This window comes from Dendrobates tinctorius, unplaced genomic scaffold, assembly GCF_039654945.1.
Source record: "Dendrobates tinctorius isolate UK_male_01 unplaced genomic scaffold, ASM3965494v1 ptg000074l, whole genome shotgun sequence".
In the NCBI taxonomy this organism is placed as follows: Eukaryota; Metazoa; Chordata; class Amphibia; order Anura; family Dendrobatidae; genus Dendrobates; species Dendrobates tinctorius.
In genome coordinates, this window is record NW_027361742.1 from 18,217,925 (window position 1) to 18,244,654 (window position 26,730).

Consider the following 26,730-nt stretch of genomic DNA (forward strand, 5'->3'; position numbering starts at 1 on the left):
ATGCCTGTATATCTGCACCAAAGGAGCTGTAGCCCCATGCCTGCATATCTGTACCAAGAGGGGCTGTAGCACCATGCCTGTATATCTGCACCAAGAGGGGCTGTAGGGCCATGCCTGTATATCTGTACCAAGAGGGGCTGTAGCGCCATGCCAGTATATCTGCACCAAGAGGGGCTGTAGCGCATGCCTGTATATCTGCACCAAGAGGGGCTGTAGGGCCATGCCTGTATATCTGCCCCAAGAGGGGCTGTAGGGCCATGCCTGTATATCTGTACCAAGAGGGGCTGTAGGGCCATGCCTGTATATCTGCACCAAAAGGGGCTGTAGCGCCATGCCTGTATATCTGCACCAAGAGGGGCTGTAGCACCATGCCTGTATATCTGCACCAAGAGGGGCTGTAGCGTTATGCCAGTATATCTGCACCAAGAGGGGCTGTAGGGCCATGCCTGTATATCTGTACCAAGAGGGGCTGTAGCGCCATGCCTGTATATCTGCCCCAAGAGGGGCTGTAGGGCCATGCCTGTATATCTGTACCAAGAGGGGCTGTAGGGCCATGCCTGTATATCTGCCCCAAGAGGGGCTGTAGGGCCATGCCTGTATATCTGTACCAAGAGGGGCTGTAGGGCCATGCCTGTATATCTGCACCAAAAGGGGCTGTAGCGCCATGCCTGTATATCTGCACCAAGAGGGGCTGTAGCACCATGCCTGTATATCTGCACCAAGAGGGGCTGTAGCGTTATGCCAGTATATCTGCACCAAGAGGGGCTGTAGGGCCATGCCTGTATATCTGTACCAAGAGGGGCTGTAGCGCCATGCCTGTATATCTGCCCCAAGAGGGGCTGTAGGGCCATGCCTGTATATCTGTACCAAGAGGGGCTGTAGGGCCATGCCTGTATATCTGCCCCAAGAGGGGCTGTAGGGCCATGCCTGTATATCTGTACCAAGAGGGGCTGTAGGGCCATGCCTGTATATCTGCCCCAAAAGGGGCTGTAGCGCCATGCCTGTATATCTGCACCAAGAGGGGCTGTAGCACCATGCCTGTATATCTGCACCAAGAGGGGCTGTAGCGTTATGCCAGTATATCTGCACCAAGAGGGGCTGTAGCGCCATGCCTGCATATCTGCACCAAGAGGGGCTGTAGCGCCATGCCTGTATATCTGCACCAAAAGGGGCTGTAGCGCCATGCCTGTATATCTGCCCCAAGAGGGGCTGTAGCGCCATGCCTGTATATCTGCCCCAAGAGGGGCTGTAGGGCCATGCCTGTATATCTGTACCAAGAGGGGCTGTAGGGCCATGCCTGTATATCTGCACCAAAAGGGGCTGTAGCGCCATGCCTGTATATCTGCACCAAGAGGGGCTGTAGCACCATGCCTGTATATCTGCACCAAGAGGGTCTGTAGCGTTATGCCAGTATATCTGCACCAAGAGGGGCTGTAGCGCCATGCCTGCATATCTGCACCAAGAGGGGCTGTAGCGCCATGCCTGTATATCTGCACCAAGAGGGGCTGTAGCGCCATGCCTGTATATCTGCCCCAAGAGGGGCTGTAGGGCCATGCCTGTATATCTGTACCAAGAGGGGCTGTAGGGCCATGCCTGTATATCTGCACCAAAAGGGGCTGTAGCGCCATGCCTGTATATCTGCACCAAGAGGGGCTGTAGCACCATGCCTGTATATCTGCACCAAGAGGGGCTGTAGCGTTATGCCAGTATATCTGCACCAAGAGGGGCTGTAGGGCCATGCCTGTATATCTGTACCAAGAGGGGCTGTAGCGCCATGCCTGTATATCTGCCCCAAGAGGGGCTGTAGGGCCATGCCTGTATATCTGTACCAAGAGGGGCTGTAGGGCCATGCCTGTATATCTGCCCCAAGAGGGGCTGTAGGGCCATGCCTGTATATCTGTACCAAGAGGGGCTGTAGGGCCATGCCTGTATATCTGCACCAAAAGGGGCTGTAGCGCCATGCCTGTATATCTGCACCAAGAGGGGCTGTAGCACCATGCCTGTATATCTGCACCAAGAGGGGCTGTAGGGCCATGCCTGTATATCTGTACCAAGAGGGGCTGTAGCGCCATGCCTGTATATCTGCCCCAAGAGGGGCTGTAGGGCCATGCCTGTATATCTGTACCAAGAGGGGCTCTAGGGCCATGCCTGTATATCTGCCCCAAGAGGGGCTGTAGGGCCATGCCTGTATATCTGTACCAAGAGGGGCTGTAGGGCCATGCCTGTATATCTGCACCAAAAGGGGCTGTAGCGCCATGCCTGTATATCTGCACCAAGAGGGGCTGTAGCACCATGCCTGTATATCTGCACCAAGAGGGGCTGTAGCGTTATGCCAGTATATCTGCACCAAGAGGGGCTGTAGGGCCATGCCTGTATATCTGTACCAAGAGGGGCTGTAGCGCCATGCCTGTATATCTGCCCCAAGAGGGGCTGTAGGGCCATGCCTGTATATCTGTACCAAGAGGGGCTGTAGGGCCATGCCTGTATATCTGCCCCAAGAGGGGCTGTAGGGCCATGCCTGTATATCTGTACCAAGAGGGGCTGTAGGGCCATGCCTGTATATCTGCACCAAAAGGGGCTGTAGCGCCATGCCTGTATATCTGCACCAAGAGGGGCTGTAGCACCATGCCTGTATATCTGCACCAAGAGGGGCTGTAGCGTTATGCCAGTATATCTGCACCAAGAGGGGCTGTAGGGCCATGCCTGTATATCTGTACCAAGAGGGGCTGTAGCGCCATGCCTGTATATCTGCCCCAAGAGGGGCTGTAGGGCCATGCCTGTATATCTGTACCAAGAGGGGCTGTAGGGCCATGCCTGTATATCTGCCCCAAGAGGGGCTGTAGGGCCATGCCTGTATATCTGTACCAAGAGGGGCTGTAGGGCCATGCCTGTATATCTGCACCAAAAAGGGCTGTAGCGCCATGCCTGTATATCTGCACCAAGAGGGGCTGTAGCACCATGCCTGTATATCTGCACCAAGAGGGGCTGTAACGTTATGCCAGTATATCTGCACCAAGAGGGGCTGTAGCGCCATGCCTGCATATCTGCACCAAGAGGGGCTGTAGCGCCATGCCTGTATATCTGCACCAAAAGGGGCTGTAGCGCCATGCCTGTATATCTGCCCCAAGAGGGGCTGTAGCGCCATGCCTGTATATCTGCCCCAAGAGGGGCTGTAGGGCCATGCCTGTATATCTGTACCAAGAGGGGCTGTAGGGCCATGCCTGTATATCTGCACCAAAAGGGGCTGTAGCGCCATGCCTGTATATCTGCACCAAGAGGGGCTGTAGCACCATGCCTGTATATCTGCACCAAGAGGGTCTGTAGCGCCATGCCTGTATATCTGCACCAAGAGGGGCTGTAGCGCCATGCCTGTATATCTGCACCAAGAGGGGCTGTAGCGCCATGCCTGTATATCTGCCCCAAGAGGGGCTGTAGGGCCATGCCTGTATATCTGCCCCAAGAGGGGCTGTAGCGCCATGCCTGTATATCTGCCCCAAGAGGGGCTGTAGCGCCATGCCTGTATATCTGCCCCAAGAGGGGCTGTAGCGCCATGCCAGTATATCTGCACCAAGAGGGGCTGTAGCGCCATGCCTGCATATCTGCACCAAGAGGGGCTGTAGCGCCATGCCTGTATATCTGCACCAAGAGGGGCTGTAGCGCCATGCCTGTATATCTGCCCCAAGAGGGGCTGTAGGGCCATGCCTGTATATCTGTACCAAGAGGGGCTGTAGGGCCATGCCTGTATATCTGCACCAAAAGGGGCTGTAGCGCCATGCCTGTATATCTGCACCAAGAGGGGCTGTAGCGTTATGCCAGTATATCTGCACCAAGAGGGGCTGTAGCGCCATGCCTGCATATCTGCACCAAGAGGGGCTGTAGCGCCATGCCTGTATATCTGCACCAAGAGGGGCTGTAGCGCCATGCCTGTATATCTGCACCAAGAGGGTCTGTAGCGTTATGCCTGCATATCTGCACCAAGAGGGGCTGTAGCGCCATGCCTGTATATCTGCACCAAGAGGGGCTGTAGGGCCATGCCTGTATATCTGCACCAAGAGGGGCTGTAGCGCCATGCCTGTATATCTGCACCAAGAGGGGCTGTAGCGTTATGCCAGTATATCTGCACCAAGAGGGGCTGTAGCGCCATGCCTGCATATCTGCACCAAGAGGGGCTGTAGCGCCATGCCTGCATATCTGCACCAAGAGGGGCTGTAGCGCCATGCCTGTATATCTGCACCAAAAGGGGCTGTAGCGCCATGCCTGTATATCTGCACCCAGAGAGACTGTAGGGCCATGCCTGTATATATGCACCAAGAGGGGCTTTAGCGCCATGCCTGTATATCTGCACCAAAGGAGCTGTAGCCCCATGCCTGCATATCTGCACCAAGAGGGGCTGTAGCGCATGCCTGTATATCTGCACCAAGAGGGGCTGTAGGGCCATGCCTGTATTTCTGCACCAAGAGGGGCTGAGGGCCATGCCTGTATATCTGTACCAAGAGGGGATGTAGGGCCATGCCTGTATATCTGCACCAAGGTGCCACCTGATGAAGACGGACTGCCGTCAAAACGCGCTGTGAGCTAAAGAGACCTTAGTTTTGTCCTTGTGTCCTTAGCGCTCCTCTGACCGTACACTCACACTGTCCTAGCTTTTCATCCTCCATTGGAGGTTTACGGCTGGAGCTGCATTAGCCCACCCTGTTTAATAATCCTCCTTCACCGCCTTCCCTGGGCTCCCTGGTGACGGCTTTCATTGTAAAGCTCTTTTGACATGGAGCAATGATGACTGCATACATTTCTTTGAAAGTATCCATGGTCAACAGAAGAAAACGATAATTTTAACCCCTTAAGGACCGGAGGTATTTTCGTTTTTGCATCTTCGTTTTTTGCTACCCTCTTCCCAGAGCCGTAACTTTTTATTTTTCCGTTAAAATGTACAAGTTGTACATTTCAATTACACCATTGGTTTTAACATATCTTTTTTTTTTTCACCTGTATGTAGCAGAAATGCTCACTTGCTATGAGTGTCGACCATCGGGCGGCGCTCATAGCAATCCGGCTATGACAACCCTAGAGGTCTGCTGGAGACCTCTGGTTGTCATGCCAACTCATCAGTGACCTGCGATCACGTGACGGAGTCACCGATGGGCTGGATTTCCGGCGCGCTTACAGGAAGCGCAAGTTAAATGATACTGTTCGAGATTGACAGTGGCATTTAACGGGTTAACAGCCGCAGATGGATCGCAGGTTCAAAACAGCTGACATGTGCCGGGAAGGATGTGGGCTCAGCGCCGGAGCTGACATCAAAGGGAATGATCCCGACGTGAGTGTACTATTACGTCGGAAATGGGTTAGGCACACTTTTAAAACTGCCTACTCTTATAATGTGGTGACAGAGGTAAATCAGCTGCCTTGTCCTCGTTAGCACTTTCTCCTGAACTAAGGAGAAGAACACTGAGATAATGTAAACAGGTCATTTTGAGGCAGTGCTCAAAATTGAGGTCTCTATGTGTCCACGCTGCAGAAATGCTGTGGAATTATCCGAAGCATTTCCGCAACTCCCTGCCGTTTGGAAAAGTGATTGATTGGTTGGCAATCTTATGGCGGCAGAATCGCCGCAATTCCGCAAAATTAATGGACATGCTGCGGATTTTTCTGCTATGTGATTCCGCAGCGGAAAAATCCGCAGCATTGGCACAGCAACTGCGGAATGCCATAGGATTGCATGGGATGCGTTTTACCTAGCGCTTTTTAAGCGTTTCCACAGCGGCAGAAACGCTTTAAAAACGCAATGCGGGCACACATCCTTAGTCATTCAATTTATTTTCACGACACAAGATTTTGCATTTTATCTGATCACACTTCATAACAATCTAGAGTTAATGAAAATTGCCACTATAAAAACTGAAGAAGGAAATTTTGTGTCAACCTTTTGGCCACAATAGTACATGGCAATCTTTAGGCATCATCTAACTCTTTCCTGACGCTTAGTACACAGTTTCTCCTGTTTGAACATGTATTCAGAAACCAACACAGTGGGAAAATACTAAACTCTATTTACATGCAGCTATGTTATAAATCAAACATTTCCAAGCACTTATAATAACCCTGTGTACATAGTCAAAACCATCACAACAAAATTGTTGCTTATTAATGATAAAAATCATCTTTCCATACAAAACTTTTGATGTTGGAATTGAATCATTGCATTGGGGAACAATATTCTGTGGATATACCAGTTTAATATGCTGTTGTATGTGAGGGCTGTATATTGCTGCTACAAGATTGCACTTTCAGGAGCTAAAATAGCAAGTTTGCCTAAGCTGAGTGCTGACATAAATACAGCAGACTCGGGTATAGTTGTGAAGTCTAGTGTATTTATGATAGGAGCGATCCCTCCAGCACTTTAAATGGACACTGTCATATATATGTGAATTTAAGAGACTTTGTACTCTCTTTTATTAGATAACTCTGCTTCTTTCTCCACTTTTGAGCCACTTGTCCCATTCCATCTGAACTCATCATCCACTCTAAAAAAACACCTCAGGTCCACCCTGGTCCACCATGATGGAGCACCAGCACATTGAGGTTATACCTCCTACTATACACTATAAAGAGGAAGTCCAGGATAAGAAAGAAGCAGAAGTAATCAAAAAAGGTAGAATGTGTTGAAGTTAGTGAATGATTTAGCTTATCTCAGAGTTGGATTCACAGCCATACAGCTTAGTACTGCTGTATAATCTCTTCCACAATGCTGCTGCTTCTGAAATTATGCCATACAGAAAAAGAAGCCAGAATCTTTGTGTTTCTGTGCAGCTAGTCTACACCCATTGAGGAAACTGAATATTCAAAATAGAGTCGGCATAGAGGAAAACTGTGTTAGAGTAAACTTTCTGAATTATTATATCTTACGTGTTAGTTTCAGAAATGGTACAGGTGTACAACTCAACTCATATAATGGCCAGAAATTGTGTTAGATCTCATGTACACACACAATCATTGCATTGTGTGTGCCACACTAAGTGAGGAGAACAGAATGAGACGAGAACTGTCTGAGGACTTGAGAACTAAAATTGTTGCAAAATATCAACAATATCAAGGTGATAAGTCCATCTCCAGAGATCTTGATGGTCTTTAGTCCACGGTGCGCAACATATTCAAGAAGTTTACAACCCATGGCACTGTAGCTAATCTCCCTGGACATACATGGCAGAGAAAAATTGATGAAAGGTTACAACGCAAGATTGTCTGGATTAGAAGCTCAAATCAAGTTACAAAGACATTCAAGCTGTCCTGCAGGTTCAGGGTGTATCAATGTCCATGCAAACTATCCGTCAACATTTGAATGAAATGAAACACTATTGCAGGAGACCCAGGAGGACCCCACTGCTGACACAGACATAAAAAGCTAGACTGCAGTTTGCCAAAATATTCGTGAGTAAGCCAAAATCCTTCTAGAAAATCATCTTATGGACAGATGAGGCCAATATAGAAGTTTTTAGTAAAGCATGTTATTCTACTGTTTACTGAAAACAGAATGAGACTTACAAAGAAAAGAACACAGTACCTACTGTCAAATATAGTGGAGGATTAAAGATATTTTGGGGTTACTTTGTTGCATTTGGCACTAGGTGCATGTGCAAGCTATCATAAAATCTAAAGATAGCCAAATGATTTTTGGTCGCAATATAGTACCCAGTGTCATAAAGCTGGGTTTGTGTCCTAGGTCATGGGTCTTCCAGCAGGACAATGACCCCAAACATATTTAAATTAAGCACCAAGATATGGGTGGAAACAAAGCACTGGAGAGTTCTGGAGTGGCAAGCTATGAGTCTAAATCCCATTGAACACCTGTGGCGAGATCTTAAAATTGCCATTGGGAAAAGTCACCCATCAAACACGAGAGACCGGGAGCAATTTGCAAAAGAGAAGTTGTCTAAATTTCCAATTGAGAGGTGTAAGAAGCTTTTCAATGGTTATAGGAAGCAATAGATTGCAGTTATTTATTTCAAAGGGTTTGCAACCAAATATTAAGTTGAGGGTGCCAACAATTTTGCCCTGCCTATTTTGTGGGGTTTGTGTGAAATGATGTCCAATTTGCCTTTTTTTATTATATCCTCAGGCATGTGTAATTGCAATAATTTTCTGGAACAATTTCAAGAATGCCAACACTTTTGGCTACGATTATAAATAGACAATAAGGGGCTTGTAAAGCTGGGGTGGGGTAAACATTATCCTCCCCAAAAAAGACTAAGGCTGTGTGCACACGCTGCGGATTTTGCTGCGGTTCCGCAGCGGTTTTGTCCGCTGCGGACCCGCAGCAGTTTTTGCTGCGGTGTACAGTACCATGATTCCCTATGGGAATCAAAATCCGCAGTGCAGACGGTGCGGAATTTTCCGTGCGGATTATCTGCGGTTTTCAATCCGCAGAAAGAATTGACATGTCAATTCTTTCTGCGGATTCTCCTGCGGTTTGCCATCTCCTCCATTGAGGAGATGAAAAACCGCAGGGCAAAACCGCAGAGCAATCCGCAGGTAAAACCGCAGGTCTTTTGACCTGCGGTTTCACCTGCGGATTTTACAAAATCCGCGCGGATGAATCCGTACATAATCCGCAGCGTGTGCACACAGCCTTAAGGAGTTTTCTGGAATAATAATATTGATCACACATTTTTAAGATATGCCATCAATATCAGATTGGTGGGGGTTCAACTCTTGACACCCCTGCCGATCAGCTATTTTCAGGGGCTGTAGGTCTTATGTGATCACTGCAGCCATATCAATGTCACATTGCTCTTTTTACCTGCACACCATTTACTTAATTGCGGCCGTGCAGGGTAATGCAACATTGTCCCATTCAATTAAATTGTACATTTCTGCTATACCCTGCAATGCAGCTACTACAGTGGCTTGTGAAAGTATTCACCCCCTTGGCATTTTTCGTGTTTTGCAATCCCACAACCTGGAATTTTACTTCTTTTTTTACTTTTATTTTTTTTGCATCTGTTCATGTAGAGAACATGTCTACAACTGTGAAAATTTGATTTTGTTTTTATTGTGAATACTTCAGTGTGCATAACTATTCACCCCCTTAAAGTCAGTACTTTATAGAGCCTTCTTTTGTGGTAATTGCAGCTGCAAAGTGCTTTGGATAAGTCTCCATGAGCTTTCCAAATATTGCCACTGGGATTTTTGCTCATTCTTCAAATCAAACCTTCTCCAGTTCCTTCAAGTTAGATGGTTTCCTCTGGTGAGCAGCAATCTTCAAGTCTGACCACAGATTTTCAGTTGGATTAAGGTCCGGGCTTTGACTCTGCCACTCCAAAACATTCTTATGTTTCCCCTTAAACCACTTGATTGTTGCTTTAGCAGTATGCTTTGGGTCATTGCCTTTTTGAAAGGTGAATCTCTGCTCCAGTCTCAAATGACTGACAGACTGAAACAGATTTTGCGCAAGAATATCCCTGTATTTCGCACCATCCATCTTCCCCTCGACTTGGACCATTTTGCATGTCCCTCTGTCGAAAAACATCCCCACTGCATGATGCTTCCACCACCATGTTTCACTGTGGAGATGGTGTTCTTAGGGGGAGGAGCTGTGATGGTGTGGTGCCAGATAAAGTTTACCTTGGTGGCCAAAAAGTTCAATTTTGGTTTCATCTGATCACAGCACCTTCATCTAAACATTTGGGGAGTCTCCCACATGACTTTTGACAAACTCAAAATGAACCTTACAAATTTTGTGTGTAAGTAAAGGCTTTTTTTCTACCCACTCTTCCATAACGGCCACCTTTATGGAGTACATGGCTTACTGTGGTGATAGAGGACAGAAACTTCAGTCTCAGCTTGGGAACTCTGCAGTTCCTTCAGGGTTACCTTTGCTACCTCTCTGATTAATTTCCTCTTTGCCAGGGCTGAAAGTTTTGGTGGGCAGGCTACTCTTGGAAGGTTTGTTGTGGTACCATGCTCTCTGTATTTAATGATAATGAATTTGATGGTGCTACTGGGAATCATCAGAGATTGGGATATTTTTTATAACCCAACCCTGACTTGTACTTCTTAACAACTTTGTCCCAGACCTGTTTGGAGATCTTCTTGATCTTCATGGTGTTTGGTTAGTGGTGCCTCTTGGTAATGGTGCTGCAGCCTCTGTGGCCTTTCAGAAAAGATAAAGTGTATATACTGACAATGTGACACTTAGATTGCACACAGGTGGGCGTCCTGTCACTTAGCATGTGACTTATGAAGGTGATTGATTACACCAGAAATTTTTAGGGACTTCATGGCAAAAGGGGTAAATACATATACATATGCCAATTTTTAGTTATTTGATCCCATAAATTTAATTTCTGCCTATACTTTTCTCACTTCACCAACTTAGACTATTTAGTGCTGATGCATCACACACAAATCGAATTACAAACATCTTTAAACCCAGGTTGTAATGTAACAAAATAGGTAACAAGCCAATGGGGTGAATACTTTCACAAACCACTGTAAATAGACAACATGTAAGTAAAACGACTATGTTGTAAGAGGTTGCAGTACTTGTATGAATGACAAAGTCCTTTCAAATATTTAATTGGCTGGGAGGTTTGAGAATTGCACCTCCACTAATTAATATTGATTGCATAAGAATAGGTTCCTAATTTGCGATCCCGTAAAACCCTGTTATGGTATGTTTCTTTATCTGTGCGGTTTACAAATAGCTAAGCATTGAATATGAAAATCCTTTAGTGCGTATACAGCGTTATTATATGCACCTGCCCTGGTGCCTGGGGGAATCCATAAAACACTGTCTTGGACAAGGTATTGATATACGGGGTTATGGCAGTTAACTGATCTTTTTACTCTGGAGAAGAAAAGCTTAGCTAAGAACACCAGCTGTAATGGTCTGTCAGGCTAACTATGCAGTTAGCCTGGCCAAGTAGTTGAGCAGCAGGGCTGGCTACCAGCTTGCAGGACAGGTGCCATTGTTACCATAGGTCCAGAACGCGAGTGATGCCAATGTAGGCCTTAGCGGAATTATAGTGGGTGCAGTGGTCAAAGTCGCACCTGGGACCTGGAATTTACAGGGCCAAAAATATCCCTTTAGCTCATATTAGAAGGCCAATATTATTGTAGATCGTTTTGTTTTTCAGAAAATACCATTATTGGGCACTGCTGGACAATCCATTTAGTTATTTAACAGCTCCTAAAAGTTTACCTTCTCTATAGCCATAAGCTTCTTCAAGCTCTACTGATTCATCACTAGGCCCGTTAGGCTGGGATCACAAATGCAAGAAACTCGTCCGAGGCTCGCCTCTTAATACCTGGCACTGCCACCAGCACTCGGGAGCGTAGCGTGCAGCTGCATGTATTTCTATGCAGCCGCACGCTCCGCTCCCGAGTGCCGGGTATTAAGATGAGATAACCGTCCGAGTTTCTCGCATGTGTGATCCCGGCCTTAGTCTGAGACTAGGCATCTGGATCGCCTGCCAGGGCAGTGGGGATACTCGGCACCGGGCCTCTTCTTAAAGGGGCAGTGTCACGGCAGCAGTGACCTGGTCTGTGGCCCTGGGCATCCAATAAAAGGGCAAATAGTGAAAAAGGGATAAATAAAGTTTGTAAAGTTTATAATAAAGTGTTCGTGATGCCACCTGTGGTATTCAGTCAGAGGACCAACACTGCTAATCAGATCCTCTGGGATGGTGACAGGGCAGCAGACATGGTAGAGCTCTCCACAGGTAGAGCTGTATCCCTGGGCAGTTTGCATGGAGATGTTACAGGTGAGGATGGTGAATGTGGCGCAGGGCCAGTGAAGCAGCTGGATGCAGTTTCCAAAGTTTTTACAGTACTCACAGTTCTGGTGCACACAGATGCCAGCTTGGTGCTGTGTTCTCCAGGTGAGTGGTTCAACAAACTCCCAGGTAGATCAGGATACACCTTTCCAGGACTCCTTTCTATATATGCCTCTCCTGGCCGTTTCACTGTGCTGGCTTTCCGCCCTTCCTTCCCAACACCTCACAGTCAGTGTCCCAAGCCAGCAGCCGCAGACCTTGTCATGTGACATACTCTCTGCATCCCATTGCTCTCTTATGGCTGCCTTTTCGGCAAAGATAACTGTGGGTGTAGCTGAGGGCACCTAGAGGTGCCCCTGCCTGTGGCTTTCTAGCTGAGTCTGGTGATTTCTCCACTAATCTTGGGGGCCAGTACCCCACTGTGACCTGGTCCCTCCACTTGACGGCAGTCAGCGTGGATATGGGCCCCACAAGTGGACTGCTCACTTCCCGTGTCCCAAGGACCCCATCTCTCTTCTGGGAGCTTCCTTCTGTCTCTCTCTTTCAGCTTTCTCTCTGTAGCTCCTTCTGACAGTGAGCTGCCTCACAGCACGTCTGCTTACTTTCACTTTCTCATGATGTCTGACTCACTCTCTATGCACAGTCCTTTCCAGCTCTGTTAGCTCCTCCTCTCTTTTCCTACCTTCTCCACCCACTCCCCAACACCTTTTACTACCCAACCTGGTATGAGACCGTCCTCCCTTAGGGTACGTCCAGGGTGCCCTGCTGCAATAGTCTGTGTTGGGTGCAGGTGTTAGAGTCCTGGGTGGTGCTCTCTCCTTACCTGAGAGGGGGTACCACATCTCTGGATGAGATGCAGTACCTCTGTGGCGACTGAACCCTCAGGGGCGCCACACATCCTGCACTTGTACATCAGGCAGCAGCAATAGAACCAATATGTGGAATATAAATGATGTAGCTACCAAAATAAAGGTGAATAGACCCTTGCTGACTCCAATATCCTGATATTGACCAAACCCAATTACATGAGGCATTAACCTCTTTTTTTTGCGCTCTTCCTAACTTATTAGGAGCCTCATATTTTACATCTTTATATACAGTATATTATACAATCCATATTGTCTATTAATGTGCAGACTATTTTTAGGTGCTAGATTTTTGTATGCTTCTTAATAAAGTGTTCATGTTACCGTAATTTAAGGAGGATATAGAAGTATATCCTCCTCATGAAGGCTTTCTGATCTGTGTCCTTTATTAGCAACAAGAACTGTGACCTCGTGGGGGTCTGAGAATTGGCAACCTGCAGTCAGCACAATCACTGCTGAGGGTGTTTGATATCAGTTCAGTAATAGGAAATGACTTTGTAGTAATAAGGGCATCTAGTACCACCCAGAATGGATAGCGAAACCAAACAAATACCTCTAGGTATAACATCCTGAGAATAGAGTGTAGTCTCGCCCTTGAGGATTTAAATTGAGTTTGTCAGCACAAAACAACTGTACAAACCAAGCACAGGCAGTCTTCGCGTGACCATGCAGATTAGTGCACCTCCAACTTCTTGTTTTCCATCTATCCCTGTCATTCTCTAGCTCCTGTAAAGCCAAAGATGCCAATCAAGGAAGAAGGGCAGAGATGTGTGGAAAATAAGGAGGTGGGAAGGTGCACTGAATTGGACACGCCACGTGTGCATCAAGCGATTGATTTCAACGTCATTTTGTGCTGACTGACTCCCTCTAAAGAAACCCTAAAGGACAAACAAAGGCCAACAGCCAAGCCACCTCAGTCTCAGTAGTCTATTGCGTGGCGCCTGGCCCTGATAAAGACCCACTTGATAAAAGAACAGCAAATTTAAGTTTTGCGCCATACAAGAACTGTGCCACTCTTCGTGCAATTCCAAAATAATGATGAGAAGAAGTGAGAATTTATCATGGCATTTTCTGGCATCAAAAAGTCACAATTTGTCCCATGTTGCTTTTGCACCCAAAATTGGGATATTTTTCAATTTTACACCACTCTTGTCTTTTATAAAATGGGGTGGGTAAGAGGGCATGGTAGAGCAAATTATGAATTCCTGCTATTTAAAAAGTTGCAGTACTCACTTCTGAATTGAGATGGGTTTTTTTTCCATTTTTTTACCCTTTCCTTACTGAGGAGTTATATATGAAGATATGCTAAATTTATGAATCAATTTGTGACACAGATACATTTGTCAACACAAACGCAAAATGGTCTTCAAGAAGTTCCCCATTTTGCTGGTGGCCACATTTAATAAGCATTTGTCCCATGCATCTTGGTTTAAAAATCTAGAGTGAAAAGTAAACTTAAAGGGAACCTGACAGCTGATACATGCTTCTTTTCTCTCGGGCAGCATGAATCAGCCACATGTTTGACTCTGCGGAATTTCAGAGAAAATCATACTTTTCACGACATGCGCCATACTAGTACGGCGCATGTTGTGTCTTTCTGTTTGATGTGGGCTCCAGCGCTGAGCCCACATCTTTTTCGGCACATGTCAGCTGTTTTGAACAGCTGACATGTGCCCGGAACAGCCCCGGGTGGAATGGCGATCCACCCATGGCTGTTAACCCATTAAATGCTGCTGTCAAACTCTGATTATCGCATGTATGTAGCAGAGCCAATCAGGTTATGGCAGCATCCTCCTATGGAGGCTATTGAAGCATGCCAAAAGTAAAAAAAATGTTTTTAAAAATATTAAAAAATAAAATTTCAAATCACCCCCCTTTCGCCCCATTCAAAATAAAACAATAAAAAAAATCAAACATACACATATTTGGTATTGCCATGTTCAGAATCATCCAATCTATCAATATGAAAAAGAATTAGCCTGATTGCTAAACGGCGTAACGAGAAAAAAAATTAAAAATGCCAGAATTACTTTTTTTGGTTGCCGCAGCATTGCATTAAAAATTCAATAGTGGGCGATCAAAAGATCGTATCTGCACCACTATGGTATCATTAAAAACGTCAGCTCGGTGCGCAAAAGATAAGCCCTCCCCCAACCTGTATTCACGAAATATGGAGACACTATGGGACTCAGAAAATGACGCAATTTATTTATTTATTTTTTATACAAACTTTGGAATTTTCACCACTTAAATAAAAAAGAACCTAGACATGTTTGGTGTTTATGAACTCGTAATGACTGGGAGAATCATAATGGCAGGTCAGTTTTAGCATTTTGTGAACATGGTAAAAAAAAATCCCCAAAGTAATTGTAGAATTTCACTTTTTTTGCAATTTCACTGCACTTGGATTTTTCCCCCCGATTTTGAGTACATTGTAAAACCAATAGTGTTGTTCAAAAGTACAACTCGTCCTGCAAAAAACAAGCTGTCACATAGTCATATTGATGGAAAAATAAAAAAGTTATGGCTCTGGGAAGAAGGGGAGCGATAATCAGAAATGCAAAAACGAAAAAGGGCTTAAAAGCCACCGAGGACCAAGCCGTACGTGAGTCTAATAGGACAGGCGGGTCTCTGGCCGCTCTCTCTGCCCGCTCCCCTTGAGTGTCAGGTCTCTCCCTGTGTGTTAAAGGAAAGACCTGTAGTCAGTGGCAGTGGGCAGAGAGAAGCAACCAGGGATCTGCCTGTACATCTAGTCTCCCGGGCAGCTTGGTCCCCAATGGATCTTGAAGTATGGTTTTCTTTGAAATGCTGCTCATGGATCAGGCAGCATATTTTCAGCTGTCAGTTTCCACTTCACATTCATGAATGTGACCTTTTTAAAATGTTGTATTATCTCACTCTAGTCTAGTAGGTGGGCATCACAATTAAAGAAACATCTGTAGGCATATGAAAAGATGAGGCAACCTCCGTGCAACATTTGATGCATTTGCCAGAAATTATGGCAATATTGTATCTGGAAAAACTTTCTTCAAAAATGCCACAAATGATAAATTTCTCCCAAAGGAATTCTGTTAATCACTACATTCAGTGACTATTCTTTCCAGAAACTCTGTGAGCTCCTTACATATATTCCCAGAAGTTGTAAAAGTGTCTCGCATCATATTTATCACATAGCTAAAAAATAATACTATTTGTCCTTCAGGAAGAACGTTGTGGTCACAGTTCCGCCCAGGTCATTATAGCCTAATAATAATAATAATATTACTAAGAGCGCATAAAATATTCTCATAGAATGGAAAAAATTTTTACCGGTACAATTAAACCTAAATTGACAGACATATATATTTCTCCAGGTCCACGTTTACCCCTGTACTGAAAGGTGATTTATATATTAAATTGCATTAGGACGCAGTCAGAGGGCCGTATAAATTGGACTGAGATCGGACCGCAGAGCACAGACTGGCCGGCGACCCTCCCAACATATACTTCTATGGAGCGGTCACTCTCAGGTTGGGAGAGCCACAGCCAGTCCGAGTACTGCGGTCTGATCTCGGTCCGATTTCTATGGCCGTGTGACTGCTCCCTTATTGCAATGGATCTAACAAGTTCTGCATGTCTTTTAAAACAACCTGGTTGTAAATCCCATTACCGTATATTCACGCCCCTGAATACGTGCAGGGGTCCTGCAGTGGGTGTATATTGCATTGACAGCCATCAGAGAGTGATGTTGGCAATCAGCCCTCACAGAGGACGAGTTCATTAGTGTTCACCCTCTGCCCTATTGTACTGTGGTCAATAAAAGACAATTCATCTTAGGAAATGCCAGAGGGCTCAGAAATAGAAGCCATATCCCAGGCGCGAAGAATAACATCCATGGACTGTTGTGCAGTCACCCTACTTCCACAATGCAGCGTAATATTTCCCAACACAATTTACATGACCATTGTCAAGAACATAACAAACAATACATTAGCCAACAGGAAATTCCTATTATTCAAAGACATTTCATTAGTAGTCATGCTGCAAATCCAGGAAGAGGAGAGTCTACAACTTATCATAAAAAATATAGCAAAGGGGAAGTTATGGCGCGACTCAAGGCCCCTGGCAATAATACGGTTAACTCCTCATCCACACCCAGAATATGATGACAATATACTATACAATTCACTGGAGCCGACACAAAGCACAAAGTTCAACTATCAACTAGGTGGAGAAAGGTGGAGGAGCAAGAACACCAAAGTGAGAAGGGAACTCAGATCCTAGAAAGTGCAAAGGAAATTCTGGGGTAACAGATAACAGGGTGACATTAAGCTGTGGGGGACAATCAATTCCTGTATGAAAATAACTGCGAAAGCAAATATGTCAGAAAACATATTGACCAGCAAAATAATTCCCAACAGTTCAGGTAAATGAAGAGTATGCGAAACATGGAGGCTCCAAAACAAGCGGCTATAAATAGAGCCAAGCGGGGCTGTGCGAGGAGCCCGTGTCCGTGTGACGGCGGACTGCGGGCCTGTGAGCTCCCCGGTAACCCACACAGCACGCAATAGAAACCACAGCAGGAATGGTTTCTGTCTTCCCATTGACAGAGACTTCAGCTCTACCTCCCCTACCTTCCAGCGTTGATGATGAGGATGATGATGATGATGATGATGCTCTTGCTGCTGCTGTTGCGTTAAACGATTTAGTGCTTTTTTTTACTCCAGAGAGCAAAAAAAAAAAAAAGGAAGCAGTGATGTTGGGACGAATACACGGTTATGGCGAACGCAGCTGAACAGAAGCGTAAAAGCTCCTTTTTGCAGTTGCTCAGCAGGAAAAGAGAAGAGAAAAAAAAAAGAACAGGAGAGAGGAAAAAAAAGGGAGGGGATGGGAGGGGTGAGAGACAGCTCCTCATATAGACAGCCGGTCTAGCAGGCCTTCATAAAGCTCAGGCACAAACACAGCTGTGGCTTAAGGCAGACATTCTCCTTCTCCTAGCCTGCTGGCAATAGCAGTGCCGGGGATATCTGGGGCCTGTCACTTTAGCTGCTGCCATCCAGCATCCGCACACATTTAGAACCTTTACAATACTGCATTAGATATGCAGATGTGAATGGCGGCTGGTATAGCAAGGGTTACAGCTAAAGGAACCAAATGTGCTAAAGATCATTGAGAATTGTCACATCTGTGCTTTGTGACTAATACGTTGTATTATTGACACCGGTCTTCACTGACATTATGTTTAATGAGCAATACAGAACCTTAATAGCACCCAACTGTTCCATTATTATCCACACACTTCATCTGCTGGAAGTCGTTAATGGTGGACAGGCTAACATTATAAAATAATCTCCCATGACAATTGCCTTAAGGCTAGGGTCACACGAACGTATATTCTGTCATCTCAGGGAATCTGGCCGCTCTCTGATCCCCGTGTCAGCATAGCATGATCAGATTTTCTCAGATGAGGAAAAGATGGAGAAAAAAGTTCTCTATCTCCTCCATTTTGTCAGTTTGTGGAAATCGGACCGCACTCAAAATGTCATCTGAGTGCAGTCTGGTGGTTTCACTGACTCACTGACTTGTATTGCCAAGTGTGAGTCAAATATCAGATCAAACTCAGGCATGCTGCAATTTTTACCTGTACTGGTTCTGTCCAAGAAAAATAATTGGACCTTTTGGGGCTCGTGCACATAACCGTATTTACAATCAGACAAAACATGACATTGCACTGACACCAATGTTAGTCTCTAGGGCTGCAAACATCTGATCCTTTTCTTGGACACAGCCGGTTTGGGGAAAAAAAATCACACTCTGATCAAACTCGGATCAGAGTTTGGTTTGCATAGTTGACCCTATTCTCTTGGATGACAGAAAATACTATAGTGTGTTCTTAAGGAAGAGTAATCAAGTGTACAATGCACAACATACTATATGTAGTTACAGAGGTCGTCTGGGCTTTCTGTATAATTAGTGTGTGTATCTAGGCTGCAGAATGCTGACAGCAGGGCCGGACTGGCCATATGGCAATGCTTGCAAATGCCTGAAGGGCCTGTCTGGTCGTGGGCTGCCTTGTCTGCTACGTTGTTAACTGAATCGATGTTCTCAAGACTCCCATACTGTTAACAGTTGTGATGGAGCACAAAGTCACTGACTCTGTCACTTACCCCAGCAGGCCATGGGTATCATTGGAAATATAGGTCTTGTAGTAAATCTTTCTTTCCTCCATCCAAGGTAATATTAGTAATATATCCCATCTGGTGCTTGGAGACGGGTACAACATGGGCCTGTATGATTGCAAATGCCAGGGCTGGATTTCAGTCCCAGCTCATACCTGGCTGACAGTATGTAATATCCTCCCTGTCAGCATTCTGCATGGCTGCCTAGATATCACACTTAGTCATGTGAGCAGCTCTCTCCTGATTCTGGAGGTGCTGCTCACACCATGACTATCATGTCACTGCCAGGCTCTCCCCCTGCCTCCTGCTCCAGGCTCCCTGTGCAGCGCACAGTGGGAGGCAGCAGGGGAATGACTCAGCTGATTGGACTAACCAGTCCAATCACCTATTAGCAGGGATGTGACTGGAAGACAGAAATAAGAAGGTGCTGGACACCCAGTGTGCTGTGTGCATCCGTCTATCTCTCTGTCCCGCTATCAATTTATCTATCCATATATTTATCTATCATCTATCAATCTATCTATGATGTATCCATAAACTACCTAATAGACATGGAAAGAATGGTGGGGAATCTCAATGCAGAGTCCAGATTCTAAGAGGTTGCAGGAAAGGAGCTGGAGGGTGCTGATCCCGCTGAAAGGCAAGAAGGAAGGATCCGTAGATAACACTCCATCCAGGTAACATTCAAACAAGTTTATTTAGTACATAGTTAAGAGAAAAAATTCACAAAAACAACCTGACGCGATTCTGGTGCAGTGTGCAGCCTTAGTCATAGGATGTCAGAAAGTGAATGAAGAGAAACATATACACTACAGACATCTAATACAATATAGCACCTGGTTATTGTCACAGTTGATAAAGGTCATGATAGTATGATTAATTGTGGATGTGATGGGAAAAGATTTCGTTAAGGGCATATTGACATACATTACATCTATTTCCCCCACATTTGTGGAAACCCTTTATAAAAAGCCAGGTGGAGGAAGAGCGATGATTAATAGGCTAGGATATAACATGTTGTCAAGGGTGAGTCCCCTCTTGGCAACACATCTACAACCTTGCTTAGTGATAGTGTTCAGGGTATCATCTTGGCTGGTGAATGGTAAATATTTGTGAATAATGCTGCTGATTTGATATAACTGGGGGCTGTAGGGTGTAGAAAATGTTAGGCTTGGTTGGACATTGTTCGAAAGAGGTAAAGATGCAGTGGTCCTTAACCTCTTAACGACCGCCGATATGCCTTTTAGCTGCAGTAGTTAAAGGCACTTAAACCACAGTGCCGTGAATTCACAGCGCTGTGAAAAAAGTGTATAGCAGTGTGGGATGAACGGCCCCTGTCGAGTGTCCGGGCCGGAACCAAAGGAGCCGTCATCCGGGTTCCAAGGGAAACTGTTCCCGGGGGACAGATTTCGGCGACGGACCGTTCTGACAGACAGATGGGCTGGGGGAGGGACCAGTATAAAGGAGGCGGGGAATTCCCTGGAGACTGCAGGAGAGCGTGGGAGCGACGGCAAGCTAGAGCGACTCACCAGTGCGAGAGAGGACGCTCACTGAGGACTCCAGAGGGACGGTGCCAAGGCGATCATCCAAGACTTGCTGCCCTGCTCCAGCCCGCGGCCACTGCGGCCCCAGTTCAACCCGCGGCAGTTGCCGCCTCCTCTCAGCCCACGGCTGCGGCCTACCCGCGGTCCCCCATGGCTGCGGCCTGTTCCCCACCACCCGCAGCCGCCCCGTCCTCACCCGTGGCCGCGGCAACTACCGTGCTGTCGGCGGCCACCACCATCCCGCGGACTCCCCGTCGCAGCCGTTAGCTGCGCAGGTGGCCTGTCATCCGCCACCGCACATCGCTGCCGCTGGCCCCTGTTCGGGAGCTGCGGTCCACCCGTCCAAGGACTTCGCCGGGCCCTGTGGGGCTCCAGTGTCGCCAGCGCGCCGGAGGGTGCGAAGACTCCGTCAACGCCTCAGCAACTGGGCCCAGCAACTACTACGCCGAAAGACCACAAACCCGAATGGCGAGGGACATCTGGACAGCAGCTAAGTTGACTTTTCAATTAAGGACCCGTAGATGGCCAAACCACGGCCCTATAGTGACCGGCTATTGCCGGAAGAAGTCGTGTTCTACTCATTGGTGTTTGCTTTTCTAGAACCCCTGTGAGGGCAACACATGTTACCCCTTTTTGTGTTCAAGCCGTGACTGAGGAAAGTTCCCCCAGTCTTATAAAAGTTATTTTGAAAGCACCAGGTTGTCTCGCAACTCGTCACTGCATCCTGCATACCTGCAAATACCACAGCGCCACCCAGAGTCAAAATTTCTCTGGGGTCTCGGCTGCCAGGGGTTGCCGAGACCCCAGAGAACATGATTTGGGTTGTTTTTTTACCGGCCCCGGTGTTGCGATCACCATTATTAACCATTTTTCTCTCCTCTGATGTGATCATACATCAGAGAAAAGAGAAATAGGGCCTCCGATCCCCCCCGGTATCCCTGGGTCTCCTGGCTTCCCCCCACGACCACTGGCATCTTCTTCTGGTGAGAAAATGGTGGGCACATGCGCAAGTGTGCCCGCCGAGATATGCTGGCCAGCACTCGGCAACAATAGGAACATTTTTCCCATTGGTTCATTTTGGTCACTGTGATAGACCCTATCACAGTGACCAAAATAAAAAATAGTAAATAACCCCCCCTTATCATCCCTTAGTTAGGGAAAATAATGAAATGACGAAAATATACAGTATTTATTTCCATTTTCCCATTAGGGTTAGAGTTAGGCTAAAGTGAATCCGACTAAAGTTAGGGTTAGGGTTGGGATTAGGGTTATGGTTAGGGTTGGGATTAGGCTTAGGGATGGGGTTAGGGTTGGGATTAGTGTTAGGTTTGGGATTAGGGTTAGAGGTGTTTTGGGGTTAGGTTTGTGGTTAGGATTATGGTTAGGGTTGGGATTAGGGTTAGGGGTGTGTTGGGGTTAGGGTTGTGGTTAGGGTTATGGTTAGGGTTGGGATTAGGGTTAGGGGTGGAGTTAGAATTGGGGGATTTCCACAGTTTAGGCACTTCAGGGGGTCTTCAAACACGACATGGCGCCACCATTGATTCCAGCCAATTTTACGTTCAAAAAGTCAAATGGTGCTCCCTCTCTTCAAAGCTCTAGCGTGCACCCAAACAGTGGTTTACCCCCACATATGAGGCATCAGCGTACTCAGGACAAATTGCATAACTTTGGGGGTCTAATTTCTCCTGTTACCTTTGGGAAAAGAAAAAATTGGGGGCTAAAAAATTATTTTTGTGGAAAAAAATGATTTTTTATTTTCACGGCTCTGCGTTATAAACTTCTGTGAAGCACTTGGGGGTTCAAAGTGCTCACCACACATCTAGATAAGTTCCTTACGGGGTCTAGTTTCCAAAATGGTGTCACTTGTGGGGGTTTCCACTGTGCAGGCACATTAGGGGCTCTCCAAACATGACATGGCGTGCGATCTCAATTCCTGCCAATTCCGCTTTGAAAAAGTCAAGCGGCACTCCTTCCCTTCCAAGTTCTGCCGTGTGCCAAAGCAGTGGTTTACCCCCATATATTGGGTATCGACATATTCAGGAGAAATTGCACAACAAATTTTGTGGTTCATTTTCTCTTTTCACATGAATATAAAAAAATTGGTTCTGAAGTAAAATGTTTGTAAAAAAAAGTTAAATGTTAATTTTTTTCCTTCCATCATTCCTTCCTTCCTATTACTTCAGTTCCTGTGAGGTACGTAAAAGGTTAATAAACTTCTTGAATGTGGTTTTGAGCACCTTGAGTGGTGCAGCTTTTATAATGGTGTCATTTTTTGGGTATTTTCTGTCATGTACACCCCTCAAAGTGACTTTAAATGTGATGTGGTCCCTAAAAAAATGGTTTTGTAAAATTTGTTGTAAAAATTAGAAATCGCTGGTCAAATTTTAACCCTTATAAGTTCCTAACAAAAAAATTTTTGTTTCCAAAATTGTGCTGATGTAAAGTAGACATGTGGGAAATATTATTTATTAAGTATTTTGTGTGACATATCTCTCTGATTAAAGGGCATAAAAAGTAAAAGTTTGAAAGTTGCTAAATTTTAAACATTTTTGCTATATTTCCATTTTTTCATAAATAAATACAAAACAAGTTATATCAAATAAATTTTACCACTAACATTAAGTACAATATATCATGAAAAAACATTCTCAGAATCAGTGGGATCCGTTAAAGCGTTCCAGAGTTAGAACCTCATAAAGTGATAGCTGTCAAAATTGTAAAAATTGGCCTGGTCATTGAGCTGCAAATTGGCTCTGTCACTAAGGGGTTAAAGAAGGTTTGGGTCTATTAGCAACAGTATTGAAAGCTCCTTTAATTTCTTGGGTATTGTAGCCTCTGTCAATGAGGCGTTTGCAGATTATAGCACTTCGATGATATAAAAGTGGAACAAATGCATTTAGCCTGATTGAATTCACCAAAAGGTATAGCTAGAATAGTATGGGAAGGCTGGGAAGTAGAATCAGGTGGGAAGTAGAATGATGTAAAACACCAGAAACCTGTTTGCGAAACAGTGATGCATCTACTTTGTGTGTGACTGAATTGCCGTACAATTTAATATCCAAGAAGGAAATCTCTTTAGAAGGGCCATTGACCGTAAATTTTAAGTTGTGGTTTTTAGAATTGATGTGTAAATAAAATTTTTCAATCAAGGATGGGTCACCTTACAACCCAAGTAGCAGATCATCCACATACTGTATCTCCCAAACCATAGTATATAATTAGAGAACGGACTGTTGGTGGTGAAAATGAATTCTTCCTCCCACCAAGACATGTGTAAAATCGCAAGGGATGGTGAGAACCTCAAGCCCATTGAAGCATCTAATATCTATACATAAATCTTGGATTTAAACATGAAGAAACTATGGTGAAGTAAATATTGAAGTGCAAAAATAATAAATTGTTTAAGATTGGGAGAATACCAGCTATAGTGGGTGAGATGGTGGTGAATGGCTGAAATGGCAAGGTGATGGGGAAAAGTGGAATAGAGGTTCAAAACATCAAAGGTCATGAACCAATAGTCATCATACCAAGGAAATTGGTCAAATCCATTAAAAACAGAGGATATGTCCCTGAGGTACCCAGGAGTCTTGAAGCTTAGTGGTCATAGTTGGTCATCCACCCATTCACTCAATTTTCATTTAAGGAACCAATGCCTGAAATAATTGTTCGGAGTGGAGGATGAAATTCCCCCTTGTGAGTTTAAAGTAGTCCATGAAATATGGGCAAGATAGGATAATCTACTAATAGCCATCTGAGTAATTTATTATCGATGACCCCCAAAGACATACCTTCCCCCAGTACCTTGGATAAGGTGTATTTGAAGAAGGATCTGAATGAAGAAGTGTGTAAGTAAATCCCTCTCCAGCAATGTTCGGAACAAATCAAGGGCAGGAACTTGGGACTGTAAAGGATAGTATGTAGAATTATTAGGCATAACAATTACATTTTTATCCCACACAAAAGGAGAGCTAGAGGCAATGACTTGTAAAGATGTTAAAGTGAGAACAGCATTATGTTCTCTAAGAGACAAGGTGAAAGTATCATCAACAGGAGAAGACCCACAGTATTTTCATTATTGTAAGATGAATAATTGGTAAAAAAAAATGTCTTTTGACAGTCAAAAGTCTTGTAAACCTATGAACATCTTTATGTGTCTGAAATAAATCAAAATTTTTAGCAAGAACAAAATTGAGGCTTCTCTCCAGGACTTTGATTTGGGTGGAAGAAAAGATAGGAGTTAGCACAATAACATTGGAAGGATGATCCTTTAACCCCTTTCTGACTTCTGACATACTATCCCATCCACGGTACCCGGGCCTCTATGACCGGGGATGGGATAGTGCGTCATCGCGTTCAGCCACGCCCCCGGGGGGAGCTGATTATCAAAGCTGACACCCGGCACTATGTGTCAGGGGCAGTCACGGACCGCCCCTGGCACATTAACACCTGGCACACTGTGATCAAACATGATCGCAGTGTACCGGGGGATTAGGGAAGCATTGGCAGGGAGGGGGCTCCCTCCGTGCTTCTCTGAGACCACCGGAGCAGCGTGATGTGCTGTGCTGCTCTGATGGTCTCCTTCCCTGCAGGCCCCCGGATCCAAGATGGCCGTAGGGGCCTTCGAGGGCCTGCAGGGAGGCGGCTTCCTCAGTTCTTGCAGAGAGCAGGCATGAGGAAGCCTGCTGCAGCGCCTGTCAGATTGCTGATCTGACACATCGCTGTGTGAGGTGTCAGCGATCTGACACTTCACAGTAATGTCCCCCCGGGACAAAGTAATAAAGTAAAAAAAAAAAAAAAGTGTAAAAATAATTTATAAAAAATCACTAAATAAATGTAAAAAAAAAAAATAATCCCTAATAAATTCATTTTTTGGAAATGAAAAAAAAAACAATAAAAGTACACATATTTAGTATCGCCGCATCCATAACGACACGATCTATAAAATTGTCCCACTAGTTAACGTCTTTAGTGAACCCCTTAAAAAATAAAAATAAAAAGCAAAGCAAAAAATAATGCAGAACAAAAAGTGCAATAACGTGCGATCAAAAAGACGGATATAAATAACCATGGTACCGCTGAAAACGTCATCTTGTCCTGCAAAAAATGAGCTGCCACACAGCATCATCAGCGAAAAAATAAAAAAGTTTTAGCTCGCAGAATAAAGCGATGCAAAAATAATTATTTTTTTATATAAAATTGTTTTCATTGCATAGAAGCACCAAAACATAAAAAAAGACATAAATGAGGTATCGCTGTAATTGTACTGACCTAAAGAATAAAACCGCTTTTACCACACGCGGAACGGTGTAAACGCACCCCCCCAAAAGAAATTCATGAAATGCTGGTTTTTGTTCATACTGCGTCCCAAAAATCGGAATAAAAAGCGATCAAAAAAGTCACATGCCCAAAAATGGTACCAATAAAAAGTCAACTCATCCTGCAAAAAATAAGACCTCACATGACTCTGTGGGTCAAAATATGTAAAAATTATAGCTCTCAAAATGTGGTGATGCAAAAACTATTTTTACAATAAAAAGCGTCTTTTAGCATGTGACAGCTGCCAAACGTAAAAATCCACTATAAATAGTAAATCAAACCCCCCGTTATCACCCCCTTAGTTAGGGAAAAATAATAAAATTAAAAAAAAGTATTTATTTCCAAATTAGGGTTAGGGTGTCAGGTTCCTGTCACTGCACAGCAGGAATCCTGGGCCTTGCGTTCGGCAGTATCACATTCCTCCCCGGCCGCAGAGGAGGCTGCTCAGCAGACTAGTCAATCCAGGCGCTCTGCTCAGACCAGCTCTGTAGGTTTGGCTGCTGCTGCCACCTCTGGTCCAGCTATAGCAACGCAGGCTGGTTAGCAGCGAGCTACTCCAGGGACTAAAGGCCTCCTTTCGGTCCACTGAGCATGCCCGTGGGACAATCTCTCATTAGATCGGAGGTCACATGCTCAGCTCAGATTGGACCATCAGGAAGGTCAGGAAGGTCCCGGAAGGACGCTGCTATAAAGGAGTCGCATGGCCGCACGGCCATGTGCTAGTATAGACTCTAATGCTCGTGTGTATGATGATGGATGCATGTATCTGGTGACTGACTCATTTGAAACCCCTACCCTTGGTTGTGTCTGTGGTTATAGGGATACAGAGTTAGAATCAGCGCCACTGGGTGGTTGTCCTCACGCCACTGTGCTCCTGTTATGCTGCACACACTAGTGTCTGATGGTGTTGCCCACTACAGGGCACTATCGTACCGCGTTCAGTTATAGCCACCGCCTGTGTGGCGCAGTGCGCAAGTTTAGCGCTTTCCTCCCTAGTCTGGGTGGTTAGTGGCATTCGCCAGAGCGGTGCTGTGCACATATAGTGCGCTTTATCTATTTACTTTCTCTCTTC

The 26,730-nt window shown here is 45.4% G+C and overlaps 1 protein-coding gene across 1 annotated transcript in view; it reads right to left on the reverse strand.

The window, feature by feature from the left end:
* The window catches only part of CUNH1orf21 (chromosome unknown C1orf21 homolog), a 194,998-nt gene extending 177,504 nt beyond the window's left edge, over positions 1 to 17,494 (reverse strand). Inside the window, exon 1 of the mRNA XM_073582905.1 lies at positions 17,254 to 17,494. The gene's annotated coding sequence lies outside the window, so the exon portion shown is untranslated. The remainder of the gene's footprint in view (positions 1 to 17,253) is intronic.
* Positions 17,495 to 26,730: the final 9,236 nt, after the last annotated feature.